This window comes from Triturus cristatus, chromosome 3_1 (genome assembly GCF_964204655.1).
Source record: "Triturus cristatus chromosome 3_1, aTriCri1.1, whole genome shotgun sequence".
In the NCBI taxonomy this organism is placed as follows: domain Eukaryota; kingdom Metazoa; phylum Chordata; class Amphibia; order Caudata; family Salamandridae; genus Triturus; species Triturus cristatus.
In genome coordinates, this window is record NC_140583.1 from 846,538,029 (window position 1) to 846,554,491 (window position 16,463).

The following is a 16,463-nucleotide window of genomic DNA, read 5'->3' on the forward strand; positions in this document are numbered from 1 at the left end:
TCTATGCCAGAATCAGCAAATCCCTGCTCCAGAAACTCCAGACCACCCAGATCACCGCTACCTGGATCGTCCACGGCATCCCACGACATGAACACATCACCCAGCACCTACGACACCTCCACTGGCTTCCCGTTGAGAAGAGAGTACCCTTCAAGCTACTCACTCATGCCTACAAATCCCTCCACAACACCGGACCCCAATACCTCAACGAAAGAGTCTCCTTCCACGCACCCAAGATAAACCTCCACTCCGCCAACCTCGCCAAAAGCCTGCCACAGAGCCAGAATGGGTGGAAGAGCATACTCCTACATCGCAGCAAGGACCTTGAACGAACGAACACCTGCTCAACATCAGACGTTCCCCCACTCTGCACACTTTCAAGAAGAGCCTCAAGACCTGGCTCTTCAGCTGAATTGGAGCTGCATGACCTCACCCCAGTGCCTTGAGACCCTCACCGGTGAGCAGCGCGCTTCACATATCCCTGATTGATGGATTGATTGATTGATTGATTGATTAATTGATTGATTGATTGATTGATTATAATGAGTCAGGTAGCTAATTGCCATTCTGTCCTGAGGTAGACCCTGTCTGAATTATGAACTGGAGTTGAAACGTTGACATTTTCTAGTCTTAGTCACTCATTTGATGCTAGACTCTTTACGATCCTGAGCTTATCTATGTCAGGATACCAATTTATTTTTGTCCATGTGATCAATGCCAACTGTATTAAACTGCCTGTGCATTTATAATTATTGTTTCGCCATTTCACATGCACTGCGTCTGCACCAGGAGCACCTATGTATTTAAACTATCAACTTGTGCTTGTTGTTCATCATACAATTTATATGAAACTGGCACTCTGCACTTCATTGTCTGTTACCAGGGATCATATCCTGCATTCTTTGAGGCTCTCTAAAGCTGTGGAAGATTTTAAATTAATTTGAATGGAACACAATGTTTTTGTATATATGTAACTACCCTAGTTTCTACGATTACTGAGTCTACCCAAAATGTTTCCCAATAAACATTTATGACAGCAATCACTAACCACAACCCAGAGCAAGATAAACAGCTCTTCGCTATTGGGATAGCGAATAACTACTCATTCCAGCATCAGAGGTGAAACCGATCACCATGTTAGACATCTCATAAATCCTCTAAACATAGTCTCCCTAAATGTTCAGGGTCTTAGTTCCCCAATGAAGAGCAAAACTTTGTTTAAACAGCTGAAATATATATCTATGATACAAGAGACTCATTTGCTGTGCTTTGATGTACCCAAACTGAGTAACTATTGGTGCCCACACCAGGTCTATTCTACACACCACAGAAAAGCAATAGTGGTAGTGATCCTAATGAGATCGGAGTTGCCTTCCAAGTTAGAGGAACAATTCACAGATAAGGATGACAGGTTTGTAGGCATTAGGGGAACAATGGGAACACACAGGGTCGTAGCCACGGGGGGGGGGGGGGCAGTAGGGCCCGGCCAGTCCTTATTGTGCTCTGCTCCCCCCACAACTGAAAGGCCTGGGCCTTTGAGTGTGTTGTATTTAGATATCTAGTTAACTTTGACATCTGAAAGAGTGCATGTGGTCTGCTGCCTGGGCCCTGCTTCATTACTAATAGTGAAACCAAAAGAACCTTAGATCGTCTCCAGAGTGAAAGAAGAGAAGGAGGCAGGGAGAGAGAGAGCCAGAGGAAGGAGTCTGGGTTGAGCTGAAGTTGCAGTGCACATGTGGGTGCACTGAGTAATATTAATATGTGAATAACCAGTACCTGGGGCCGGAATTGATAGCTGCAAGCTGGAGCCTCGCTACCATCAATAAGGGCCCTGCAGCACGATGACATGAAGTGTGAACATACTGCGCTGGGCATCCTTTAAGCTTAACCGCGCAGGACAGAAGTACTGACTGCAAAGGCATGGATGGGAGGTGAGTCAGAGACCTTGTAAGGCATTGGCAAAATGGGCCTTGCCCAGAGCCCACACCTTCACAGGGCACCTGGGTCCCACAGCACCAGTTTTCTATTTACCAGCTGTGTTTTTAAAAGAAGCAAAAATCTATGCTTTTAAACCAAAATAAATGAAACAAAATACTGCCACTGTTAGTCGCAGCCTTGCTTTGGTGCAAGAGCGTTGTAAGGGTTAACAGCTTGGGCTGGGCATGTGCACTATGCTTCTATTAGTATCATTTTGACTGCCCTACCATAAAATAGTGAGGCAGGGCCTCATGGGGGCAGCAGTAGGTTCCCAGTCAGGCTGGTCGGTAGGGGCCCAGGCCTCAGTTCATTATGCAATCCCAGTTCGACTAAGAGCTGCGCCTCACATCTCTAAATTCTACCTCCTGATCTCGCATGGAGCCTCCGTAAGCATTTGACGTAGAGTCTTTCTATAGGTGATCATTTAAAGAATGATTTGCACTGTGAGTTGGCCTCTTTTCTTAATCTCCCTGCATTCCCAACATAACCTGATTGTCTTTCCATGTTGCCTTTCCTGAAGCTTCCTCCACAGCATGTTTTTTCAGTCTGTGGCCCCTATCCCAGGATAAATTCAGGCCTTGTTGAAATTATGAGAAGTGAGTGTGCCATGAACAAATCTTTTGCAGTTATGTTTTTTAAATGTGTAAGAATGGAGAGCCAAGAAGAATACTTCAGTTTCACCTGTTCTCTCCCCAGCATGAAAATATTGTGACAAAGCCACGAGACCCAGCTTGTACAGCACATTGATGTAGTAAAACACAGTATATGGGAACATATAGATCCCACAAAACTGCATACAGACAATTACATCTCTAGGGACATGAGTTAATACAGCAATCACACACAGAGAAAAACAGACATATGGGCAACCATGCACACAGGCATACAGACACCCATCCAGACAACAGTAAAAAATAAAGGTATCCGTGCAATCAGCCTGACATGCAGTGTACATAGTCACAATTACCAGCCATGCCGACAGACTAACATATACAGGCCCCCGTGTACACCTTCGTACAGTGTTAGCAATGCGTGCATGTGTGGCTCCATGTGTGTGCCTCTGTAGGTAATGCCTATACAAAGTCAATTCTTTCTGGAGCTGGAAATGGTATTTTCAAACCTTTACTAGTTGTCGCTTTGAAAGAATGGCCTACTGGTGTAGGGAAGTGTTAGTCTACAGTTAGAGGTCCCTCTGTCCATCTATGGATTTCGATCTCACAAACACCTAGAGCTAAATTCTCTTCTCTGTCAAAATCTAACAAATGTTATGGATGGGAGGTGCAGTATTTTTCTGTCAATGATAGAGGTTTATTATGCTTGATGTTGATCAGCTAACATACAGGCAAACAGACCCACAGTCCTGCCCAACCATAACCCTCAGGCTCTGAGGGATGTCGTAGCAATTAAAAGAATGAACTCTCTGTCTCTTTCAATCATCACCTCACCTCTTCTGTCTCATCACTCGCTCTTTCCCTCTCTACCAATCTCTACAACTTTACTTACGTACCACACTTCTCACTCTATTTGAACTCTCTCCGTCACCTATATTTACCCAACCTCACTATCAATACACCTGTCTTCCCCCCACGTCTGTCTACCTCTCTCTTATGACCTCACCTCTATCTCTCAATCAATTGCTATCCCTACCTATACGTCTCTGCCTCCTTACCCCTCTGTCTTACTCAACTGTCTATCTCAACTAGCTCTCCGCACGTACTGGTCTGTTTCCATCTCACATCCTGTGTTTCTCCTCCATTTGCTTGAAGTCTCTCTCAACCGTCTGATTCTCTTTTCTCCACCCATGTCGCTCTCTCAGTCTCTATATATGAACCCTCTTTTGACCTCACTCTTAACCCTCTTAGATTCCCACCCCTTTGACTCTACCTTATTTCTCTCTGCCCCACATACCTCTCATCACCTCATCTATCCCTATCTAAATGTCCACCGTGTTTCACTACCAAACTTCTCAGCGTTTATTTGCTACCCGACTTTTCCACCTCTTCCTAACCCTGTTCCTTCAATACTTTACTCTTTCTTTCCTTTTCTATCTATTTTCTCTATCAGTACATTCTACCTTCTCTCTGCTTCATCTGTCTCTGCACCTCTTCTATGTTTCAGTTGACCCTCCCTACCTCACCTCACTCTCTCTACCGCCTGCTTTGTACATTTCTATTACTCAAATGTCTCTACTTCTTTCTTTATCACACAACACACTATATTTCTCACCCTCTGTTTCTCACACTCTCTCTTCCTATCACAATATCAGCCTCCCCACTCTTTCTGCGCCTCACCTATGTCTCACTACTTTAACTCTTTTATGTAAAAAGTTTGTCTCACTTTCTACCCTACATACTTTTCCTTTCTTCTCTTCTCTCACTCACCGCTCTCTTTTCCTGACCTGTCTTTCCTTATGCCTCTTCTCATTTGCCCCTTTATTTTTCTCACAGCTCTCTCTACCTTGCATCTCTTTATACATCCTTCACTGCAATATCTATTATCTACCTCTCTCTGACTTTATGTCTAATTCACTTTTCTTTCTTCCTTCAGTCACTGTATTTTCCTACAATGAAAAGCATTTAATAGTTAAAGTGTGCATATTTTTTATAAACTGTACAATTGAGGTTTGGGGACAAAATGTTAGCATTGTCATAGATATATTTAAAGCTAAAGTTTAAATGACAATCACTGCTGCAGCCTGGGAACATAGGCTGCATGATTGATTTAACCTGTATGGATGTATTTGTATGATATTTCTGTAGCGCTATCAGGGACAATAGACAAGCATACAGTCAACGAGTGATAGGGGTTGTAGGTGGGTTGTGGATTGTTAATGTATTGTGATGTAACATGTTTTTAAGAGGTGAGTCTTCAACTCCTTCCTAAATTGAAGCAGCGTTGCATAGGTTTGGGAGGGAAAGACAAACTGTTTCCGGATCCTGGGTGCATAGATGGAAAAGCCATGCTGCTTTTCTTTTCTATTTTACACTTCTTAGTCTGCTGTCTGGTCATGTCTGGGCTGTCAGTGGGTGAGAACCACAGGAGATGGTGAGCTGATCTGCAAAAATAGTGGGGGTGTTGGTCGTGATAACTTTGGAAATGATGCAGCAAGTTATAAAGATGATATGGGTCCACAAATGGAGCCAATGCAGTTTCATAATGTTGCAGGTGACGTGATCATATTTCTTCAGGCTGTGGATGAGATGTGCTAAAGAATGTAGGATGCGTGTAAGGAGTGCCATTGTGGTATCTCGGAGGCAATGGAACAGGGCATTACTACGACCAGAGTATGAGGTCACTTTCTGGAAGAAACAGCTTCACTTCTTCAGAAGCAAGAGCTGGTACCAGCTTGTCTTGTTTTTTTTACACTGTGCACTCCAAACCTGTAATAGCTCTGTAAATTAGCAGTAGCACTGTGTATGAACCTGTAAAACACGTGGCTCTGTTGTGTATGCTGTGTATGCATGAAATTGTGAGACATTATTTGGCATAACCCCTCAACTCTCCAAATACTATGGAGAGAGTGAGGTTTACAAACTTTGGTTGCTTGCCTAGTGCAATGCTCTGCACTTTTAAACATCACCAGACACTACTGTTCTGAGTTTAAACATTTGCTGTAAATTCTGCCTTCCGCTGGTCTATTTCACACCATTCTGCATTGGTGTCAGTTATTTATATCTAGAGCACAAAGGGGATCTGTTTGGGAGGTAGTACTTTCTTGTGATCTTTCAAATCTGCAAGAGCATCAGTGAGCTACAATTAAGGATGCAGTGATCTGAAAGCATATAAATAATCAGTCCACAATGTGTGTCCATTTCAGGGGAGGTGGCGGGGTGTGTGCGTGTGTTTTTTTGTAGGCTCAGGGTTGTTATTTATTGATAAGGTACATACATCTTTTTTTCAGGCTTATAATTTGGTAATTGGAACATATTGGCAATGATTTGTGGAGCTGATTGAGGACTGAAATAATTAGTAATTGTCGGATTTTTGGAGGATTATTGGTGGACCTGTATTGAGTATAAGCATATCCACTAGGCCCCACAGTGATGACACCAATATGTATCAGTTGAAACCTTTTATGTTTATTAAGTTCAATTGTTTTATTGTGTTACACTGATGTTTTTGGTCAAAAAAGCTTTAAAATGTACTACTCCCACTCTTCAGAGAGATTATCTGACATAACCCCTACCATTGCTTAGTGGACCAAGAGCAACCGTACCTACGAAGTTACATTATAAATAATAAAATCTTTAAATCATTTATAATTGAACCATGTGCCGTTTGCCATTATTTTGCTAAAATATTAATGGAAATGACCCCAAATCTACAGTAAAGCCATATTTAAATTAGATCCCCTTTTGATTAATGTGACCACTCTAATATGTTTTATGCAACTTGTGAGGGACCCTCAATGCTCCTGTAAAACTGGCTTTAAAGCGTATTCTGTTTTGTGTAAGGTTGTTAGCTAATGTGCTTAAGTTGTAAGACTGGGCGCAAATATTTTCAGTAATCTTTCGGAATATCCACAGTCCACTGTTTGCAAAGTGTCACTCACATCCTTCAAACGCCTTGGGGATCATACTGTAGCAAAATATACAGAATTAAAATAAACTGTCTGCTTCAACTATCACCAAAATTATAGATTTGTTTGAAACAGATTTTGCCGATACAAACCATTACTTCCCCCTAGAACCACCTCTTGTTATTATGTGGGGCCATGCCCCCGCAAAATTATACTTCTGGCTACGGGCCTGGGAACACATTATTTGCCATATATGTACCAAACAAAAGCAAGGAAGATTTTCTTTCTAAACTCTTCTGCATACTAGCAGACATTAGGAAAGGACAACTGGTAGCATGAGAAAACTTCAACACTTTATTACAACTGGAATATGATAGTTCAATTGCATTCTAGAATATCAAGCCAGCTCCCCACATATTGCAATAAGGCATGTAGGACTGACATTTCATAGACATATAGAGTGAACCACTAATGGGGAAAGAGACCACACATATTTCTCAAACAAGCATCATGCACACACATGGATTTATTGTTTTCCTTGTCATATAATCAATGAGAGAGGAACCAATAGATTCTACCATTGAAGTTCAAATGTTATTCCACCACACTTCCATTACACTCACACTGGACCTCACTGTCTTTTGGAGACCCCAAAACCCCAGGTGGCATTTAAATGAAATTACCCTCCAAGACCCCACATGATGGCATTCCATAAGGGCGTCCCTTAAACACTATTTTGTAGAAAAGTATGATGGGGAATTCACAGGGTAAACTATATGGGATGCTGAGAAAGCAATTATGAGAGAGAAATGGATTTCAGATACAACTACCTTCACAAGCGTGTCCAATAAGAGAAAAAAACAAACTTTGAGGTGGAACTACAGTGCCTAGAACAACAATGCAAGACTACAGGGTCTCACAAGGTATACAGAAAACTGTGGAAACTAGAGCGGTGCTAAAATAGCCGCACATGAAAGAGGATGCTAAAAAGCTGTTGTATATAAACGATAAATACTATGAGGAGTGGAATAAAAAAAATATAATTTTATACTACAAATTGTGGCTAAAACACACTAGAAATCATATAAAATAAATAAAAAGATCAAGAGGAGAATCAGCACATGGACATAATAGATATCCTACAAATCCTGAAGAGGTTCTAATCTGTTTTATAAGAATCTGAGAATTTAAGAGAATCAGCCCAAGTCGGCTATCTGGCAGATTCCATATTCCCGCACCTAGATCCCCAACTACTGGAGGAATCTGAACTTCCTACTGCAGCACAAGAGGTGAGATCAACAATAACTAATCTCTCCAAAAATTAATTTTCTGGCCCAGTTGGCTTCTTGGTGTCATTTTATAAGGCCTATCAGGTCTTCTGAGTGAACCACTATCCAATTCCTTTCTTACTTCTCAAACTGTGACAAAATGTATGTTAGAATCAATGATTACCCTGTTACTTAAGCCTGAGAGACACCCTCCGAAATGTAGACCCTACAGATCGGTAGCACACTTCGCATTTGATAGAAAAATATTTACCTCCAGTTAAGTAGCCCAACAGAATAACATATGGGCACTGTTAGTGTTGGAATACCAGTGTGACTTTGTAAGGAACTGCCAAATATGTGACAAAACTAGATTGGCAGTGAATCTAAAAGACAATGCGGGCACAAATATTTCAAAATGGTCTTTGTCTCACTGGATGCAGAGAAGGCATTTGTCAGGGTAGACTGGTAAAAAGATCCAAAACCTTGGTGAAAACTGGATTAGGTCCTAACATGATCTTTTTATCTTAGCAAACTATATATCCGCAAAGCTAAAATCAAGATTAATGGGGGTGGCGTGGCCTGGCAGCCAAGATGGTGGACGTGAGCTAGGCAAGCTCCGCCCAGCCTGAGCATTTATCCTTAAATTATCTTTCCCTCTGATCCTTTTTGAACCTTTGGATCGTGTCCCTGGTGGGGCGTGCTCGGGGGCTGTATGCGATACTTGTTCTGACCCCACATCTCAGCGAGGTGAGCCATGGAGGTGGTGACCTGGAGTGCGACCTGGGAGAGGTGGAATGCCGCCATAGCCTGAAGCGGCAGCTGGCGCACGGGGAGCAGCGTCCAGGGGGCTCCGGAAGATCAGCCGAGCCTGTGAAAGCTGACTTGCAGCGGCGGCTTACATGGTGAGGGGGTTGGGTGGTGGTGGTAGCCTCTGACGTCTGCGGTGCGAGGCTGCCCCCCCTTCCCCTAAATTCTTTTGCGGGGATGATGGCAGGATTATCAGCGGCTTGAGTCGGACCGCGGGGAGACACGTAATTGAGCAGTCAGCGGTAATATCGAGCCGACGGGGACGCGCCGAGTGGGGGAGTGCTGGGTGCCGTGCTCAGTGGCCGCCTGACTGCCCTGAGACGGGGGTTGGACCTGTGCTCCTGCACTGCTAGATGCCTGGAGGGCCGTTCTTGCCCTGGCTCTCCTCCGGTGGTGCTGTGCTCTCGCTCCGGCGGCCATATCGGGTCACGCGAGGGGGTGGCGTGGGCACCTGGAGAGACCGCTGCAGCTGGTGGGGGTCCTTTGCTGTGGCCCAGTGCCCTGTTGAGAGGAAGGCGGACATATCGGAGGCCCTGTGGAGAGCAAGGGTGACCCGCCTGACTCCGGCCCTTGTGCCCTGCTCGTGGTGGCCGTTATCATTGCAGAGACAACGGGGGGCCTGCCTGAGGTGGAACAGCCCCTCTGCACTGAGGGATTGCCTTTGACATCCGTTTGCTGCATCCTGCACATCTCCCGGGGGCCCTCTTCGCTCATCACTTGTTCCCTGCGACCTGCTGGGTCCCTGTGTTTGGCGGCCAGGTTGTGTCGCATGGGACTCAGATTCACGATACCGGCATCCTCCCTGCTGCGCGTCTCCTTATACTGACGCCAGTGGGCCTGTGATCCTTGGGAGCTGCGGCCAGACAGGCCAGTACTGGGTGGTCTGGCATTAGGAGGGCCCAGTGGACACTATGACGAGGGACAGGACGGGTGGTGGCTCTGCCAAACAGAGCACGCTTGACAAATACACAGGCCCTGGGGCTGCAGCCGCGGTGCCAGGAGGGGCGCAGGGAACTAGAGCGGACATACCGGACAATGCTGCACTCATGGCCGCTATTACACAGTCTAGAGATGACCTTGATGCTAAAATCGAGGCAGTCGGCTTAGATGTTATGCTCCTCCGCCAAGACTTCTGGAATGCTGTGGCCCGTATCACGGAGACGGAAACGCGGATCTCTGCTGTGGAGGACGAAGTCGCCATTCTGCAGAAACTGGTGGCCACCCTTGAGACAACCCAGCAGGGCCTGGCAACACGCGTGGAGAACGCAGAGGGTTGGGTCAGGTGTAATAACCTCCGCTTTGTTGGCTTTCCGGAGAGATGTGAGGGGGGACATGGAGCGGTTCCTTACTCAATGGCTGGAGAGTTGGCTTCCCCCGGAGTTCCTGTCCCGCTGTTTCGTGATAGAGCGAGCTTATAGGGCCCTTATGCAAAAACCACCGCATGGGGCCCGTCCGAGGCCAGTTATCGCAAAGTTGCTGAACTACCATGACTGTGATGTTATTCTTAAGCAGACCAGGGCCAAAGAACCTTTGCTTTTTGATAATGCACGCATATTGATCTTTCCCGACTACACGAACCTGGTCCAACAACGGAGACAGCCCTTTTTAGTGGCCAAGGCTCGACTTCAGAATCTCAAGCTTCCATACGCCCTGCTGTATCCGGCCTGGCTGCGGGTGGTGTATCGATCCCGGACCCATTTCTTCATCTCCCCCGAAGAGGTGTTCCAGTGGACGGATGAGATGGTACAGCTGCGTCCTCATACACCGCCTGGATGGGACTCCGACTCTTCCTCCAGAGAGGCAGCTCGTAAGCAGCCTCAACCGAAGCTTAAAGATCGCAGGCGTTCCAGATCCTGCCGCCGGTCCCGCTCCTGCAGTGCATCCTCCCAGGCCGGATCGGCCTCCCGGCAGACTACATCGGGCTCCTAATCAGGGGGGAGTTCGCAGTCCCTGGTAACTCAGATAATGTTGTTTGGATCGGAGGTGTTCATGTGAAGGCCAGCTTCTCTGTTGGGCTTCCAGCGGAGAGGGTGCCTGCCGATTTTGAGCTGTACTTTGGGGATCCATTGGTCGAGGTGTGCCGGGACTCCCTGTTGGGGTCCACGGGCGGCACCCACGGCGACAGATGCTTCATCGTTGTTGAAGTATAGGGTGGGGGGTTTGTTGGGTTGTTCATGTTTTTGTCACCAAGTTGCACTTCATTGCTGTATTGTTAGGCCCCTAGGCTCGCAGCACATATTCTCCTCTGCGCCCGTCTACTCCATCAGGGTCCTCCACGGCCGATCCACTTGATGGTGCCCGTGTTTCCCCTGAGACTCTCAAGGCAGTAAGCTGGAATGTCAGGGGAGCCCTCGATAAAATCAAGCGAGGGCTATCCTCCATCATGCTAAGAGGGCCCATGCCGACATACTTATTCTACAGCAAACACATCTTATGGGCTCGAAGGCGCTCTGTCTTCAGCGTTATGGCTACGCACAGGTGTTTCATTCCGGGTTTGCACGGGGGTCACAGGGGGGCGGTGGCGATATTGATTCACCATCGAGTCCTATACGCACACATTAAGTTGTGGGCAGACACCCAGGGGCGCTATCTGTTTAGCGGGGCACGATCAGAGAGGAACCAGTGGTGTTGGATGTGTCTATGCCCCCCTCCGCTTTCATGGGGAATAGTTGAGCGGCTCATGGCACTATGGGCGGATATGCCAGATGGCCTGTCCGTGATGATGGGACTGGAATGACGTACTGGATGTGGCCTTGGATCGCTGGCGGCCCGGGGAGGGTGCGGTTGCTAGCCAGCGGCTAGGGTGGTGGATGCGGATATACTTCCGAGGGGTCTTTCTGATCACTCGGCGATTACTCTTACGTTACAGAGGGGCTGGACAAACCGGCCCTTGCCCTGGCGCCTCTCGACATGGAACCTGCAGAAGGCAGACTACAGGGAGTGCCTGGAGAGCGTGCTGGATCAATATTTGATGCTTAATGTGGGGTCGGTTTCAGAGGCCGAACCTCTATGGGAGGCAATGAAGCCCACTCTGCGGGGAGTAGACATTTCCTTTTGTGTGGCAGCCCGTAGGACTCAGAGGGAGGCTCTGCTCTAAGCAGAGATGAATATTGTGGATCTCGAGCATCGTAGTCGAGGCATAGGGGGCATCAAATACGGCAACAGCTGCTGATGGCGCAACAGAACTATGCAGCCCTTCTCATGGATGAAGCCCTCCTTGCCTGGCTGGCAACGCGCAGCAGAGTCTATCAATGGGGGGATACATCTAGTAAGATGCTTCTCAGGCTCTGCCAGGGGTTGTTTCATTCCCAGCCCCTTCCTGGGATAGTGGGCCCGGATGGACGGCCTCTCACAGACTCCCTGGATATCGCAGAAAGCTTTTCTACATATTTCACGGCGTTATACGCCCCCAAAGAATGTCTCCGCGAGGATGAGATAGGCTGGTTCCTGGACGACCTCCCGCCTCGGGCTCTGTCTGATGAGGTGAGTGCAGAGCTTGATCTCCCGCTCACAGAGGAGGAATTGGGTGCAGCCCTGGGAGACCTAAACTCGGGTAAGGCGCCGGGGCCCAATGGGTTACTCTGTGAGTTCTTTAAGAAATTCTTTCTGGAACTAGGACCCCATTACCTTAAAGTGGTGGAGGAGTCCCTTGATCGGGGTTGTCTTCCTCAGGATTGGAGACATGCGGAGGTGGTGGTGTTCCATAAACCGGGCAGACCCCCATACCAGCATGCTTCGTACCTTCCCATCTCACTTCTAAATGTAGAAGCCAAAATATTGGCCAAGGCCCTGGCAAACCACTTGCAGGCCCACATTACCACCTTGATTCATCCAGATCAATCCGGGTTCATGCTTCAGAGGGCGACCCGGCATAATATACGCCTTGCACAGGTAGCTATTGAGGCCATTCAGGGGCGTAGTGACCGGGCTGCGCTCTTGCTGGCTGAAATTGGACCAGGCATTCAATTCCCTTAGTTTGGTGTCTCTATTCGCTCTGCTACGTAGATTGAATCTCGGACCGCACTTATTGTCCTACCTTTCCCTGCCCTACACTGATCTTACTGCGTTAGTATGGGTTGCTGGCTCTACTTCCTCCACCTTCTCCCTTGGGCGGGGTACCCGGGTGGGCTGCCCGATGTCTCCATACTTGTTTGCATTGGCGGTTGAACCATTGGCTGCCTGGGTTCGCATAGATGCGCAGGTGACAGGCTTCGAGTGGGCGCACAGATTGTCGGATCGTATTGCATTATATGCCGACGATGTGTTATTCTTTTTCACAGACGTTGATCAGACTGGCCTGACGCTGCTTCGTATTATGCAGATCTTTGGGGTATCATCTGGCCTCTATCTGAATCCAAGCAAATCTACGTTATGGCTTCTGGGGGGCACGTTGGGTGTGGGCGCCTGGGCCGCGTCGGTTCGGGTTGTTACTGGTGGGATGAAGTATCTTGGAGTATTCCTATCGGACTCATCCACGGTGGCCTGGGAGAGGAACCTGGCTAGGGTCTGGGAACGTGTTCGGGAGGATCTAAAAATATGGTCTTGCATGCCATTATCTATCTATCATCTTCAAGATGGTCGCCCTCCCTGCTTACTGTACCAGCTGCAGAATCATCCCTACCAGATTCCCTCTAAATGGTTTAGGCAGGTTAATGCAGCCTTGGGCCAATTTCTATGGGCAGGAGGTGCACTAGGAGTTGCTTTACGGACATGTTTCCTCTCTACGTATTGTGGTGGCTTGGCGACCTCTGATATTTTATCCTATTACATGGCCTCACATCTACTCGTCTTAAATGAGTGGTGGTATGGGGGTACAGAAGACCCCGCCTATGCTGTTGAGCGGCACCTTATGGGGGATCTCTCCCTTCACATGATTCTATATTCGGCACCGGTACGTAGATCCCTGCCGTCAGCAACCCAGGTGGTTTTCCAAATTTGGCGACAGGCCTTGCGGCGGATAGGGTGGTGGAACATGCTGACCCAAGAAACCCCCCTGTGGAATAATGGCCGCTTGGCACAACTAGCTACTCTATCAGGGTTTCGGTATCTCTACCCTGGGGGATGTCATGAGGGGGCTAATACTGAAATCTTTTCAAGACCTTCAAAACAAATTTCAAATGCCTAAATCCCAATTCTACAAATACGTCCAGTTTCAACACGCCCTCTCCCCTAGTCTGGTGGGACTGGAGTTACTGGCGGAGTTCAGCCTGGTGGAAACCAAGGTATTTATGGAGGATCTTCAGGACCACGAAATATCTAAGATTTATCAGTCCCTGGTAACTCACAGCTCCCCCACATTGCAGAAGCTTAGGGAGGCTTTGGAGGGGAATGTTGGCTCGCTTGATGAGGAGGACTGGACGGAGGCCTTTGCCTCCCCGCGGGGGCGGGTATAGCGGTATGCCTACGTCTTATCCAGTTTAAATAGCTCATCAGGTTTGTGGAGGGCGGGTTTGGTGGCCTCCCTGTTATGCCTTAGATGTGAGCGGGAGGAGGGGACCCTGATGCACACGGTCTGACACTGTCTTTCCTTAGCACGGTTCTGGAGAGGGGTGGTGACCTGCCTCTCAGAGGTGCTGGCTGGGATCTGCCCCAGTCACCGAAGTTAGTGCTATTACATGTCATGGAAGGGATTGGGGACAATATTTATAAATGCCACCTTATGTTGTTGGGGTTCAAGTTGGCGAAGAGAGACATCGCCAAGGCATGGAAGGCGCCAACGCCACTCTTGGTGTCGGTATAGAAGAGGGGCCTGGACTTCTGTATGGGCTTGGAGCTTCCTATCTTCAGGGCATGAGGGTGCCCGCAGAATCATTTAAAAATTTGGAAGCAGTGGGCAGATTATTGGGGTTTACTGCCGGAGCCGGTTGCTGCAGGGGGGCCCCTTAATCCAGCTTAATGTCACCCTGCTGGTGCAAGCTGTAATCTATTGCATATATGTGTACTGGTGCGAGTGGTTGTGGCGCAAGGCCATGACCAAGTTGTGTCTAGGAGGCTGTTAGTGCGACTGGGGGAGGAGGGGGGTTATTGGGTAGGGTTTTTCTAAGGTTTCTTTCATCTGTATCGCTCTTACTTTATCCTTGTTTCTTTACTATAAGTCAAAGTCATGATGCCTTGTACTTATTGTGCAGATGTCTCTGGGTTGCAGAGCCCTGCGCTATATGTGTCATTTGATGAATAAAATCTGTTTTCCCACAAAAATAATCAAGGAATGGAAAAGTATCAACTCTGATTCCCATGACAAGAGGGATGAGTCTGGGTTGCCCCAGTCTCCATTAATATTTACCCCCTCAAATATAGAAAGTAAACATCACTCCTGATATTGCGGGCATTAAAATTGAAAGGGATATGTATAATTTAGGACTCTTTGGGGACAATGTTGTCTAATTCCTAATTGTTCCAGATAAATCAACCCTGGTCCTCTTGAAGGAACTAGAGGACTTCAAGAAATTATCAGGATTTAAGATTAACTATATGAAATCCAAGGGAATGCATATAGTCGCCTCCACAGACAGCTGTAAAACCCTCTGTCATGGATACAGCTTGATGTGGACTGCGAAATTCGATTTTCGATCTCGCTTATATTCAGCCACCATTTTGTGTTCCACCGCCATTTTATGTTGCCCTCACTCAGGCAGCACAATGAACAAAGTTTTTTCTGCTGATCTCACTGCCACGTGTCAAAATAACCTCCTGCCTCTGTTTACAAGACTGATGTCAGGGACTGGCTGAGTCCACTAATCCCCGTCTGGTCCGACTGATCCCTGTTTCAACTATCTGTTGGTTTGCACAATTCTTTCCTGACTTTATCTTATCTTCTGGCCTTCGCTATTCTCTACTTGTATTCTCTCGTTTCACAACTGTCCTCCAAAGCATACAAATGTGTCCTGCCACCTGCAAGTTGAGTTGTAGACCCAACCACTCATTAACTTTGTGGGGAGGGGTGACAAAAACAGTTGTAAGAGAGGTTTATTTGGGTTACTTGATATCTTGTTTTCAAACTTTTCTCATTGGTTATATCTTGTTTTCAAACTCTTCCCATTGGCTAAACATGTATGCATTGGGAGTGTTCTTGGTGAATCTATGTGCTATAAAAGATTGTGCGCCATGGAGTAAAGTGGCAGTCTCCTAAGAACATACCAGGTGTACTTCTGGGACAACTGTACTTAGCTGCAGCTAATAAACCTGATCTTCTACGCTCAACAGAGTGTCCTGTGTCTCTGTTCAACAAAGCAGGTGAACTCAGGAGATTAAGGCGTACCCTGCGCCGCCAGGCCTAATACAGCCTGGTTCTTCAAATGGTGCCTTCTGTGAGGCGGCTTCAGAGGTAGCGGTTTTGCCTGAAGGTCGTGAGGAACCCCGCAAGAAAATTCTGGAGGAATCGCGAACCACGTCAAGCGACCCCTGCATGTCAAAGGGGTCCGAAGGTCTTTTTCAGCGCGGTTTCTCCTTCCTGATGGCTGCTGACGACTGCTGTCCTGACTGCCGCCTTGCTTTGGCCCCCTTTTTGGTGATGTATGGTATCGCGAGACGTTAGACGGGCCTCTGTTGGCGTAAGAAGACTCTTAGTTAAGTATTGGTGCATAGCTCCCACTATTTTGTTTGATTTGGGTCTTTGATTCGGCTATTGCAAAAGCCGAAGCCGAGGGGTGAGTACAGTTTGTGCTATATTATTTGATTTAACCCCTTGATGTTTGTGAACAGTCCAGTGAAATAACGATGCCTGGTCTGAGTAGGTTTAGAAAGTTTTGTTGTTTTGGTTGTGAAAGGGATTCCCGGCTGGAGGACTCTTGTCCAATTCCTCCGGTTGGAACTCCCACTTATGAGCTTTATTCTAAACATGGTGCCTTTAATGAGGCATGGATCCGATACACGAAGAACGATGGTGTTCTGCA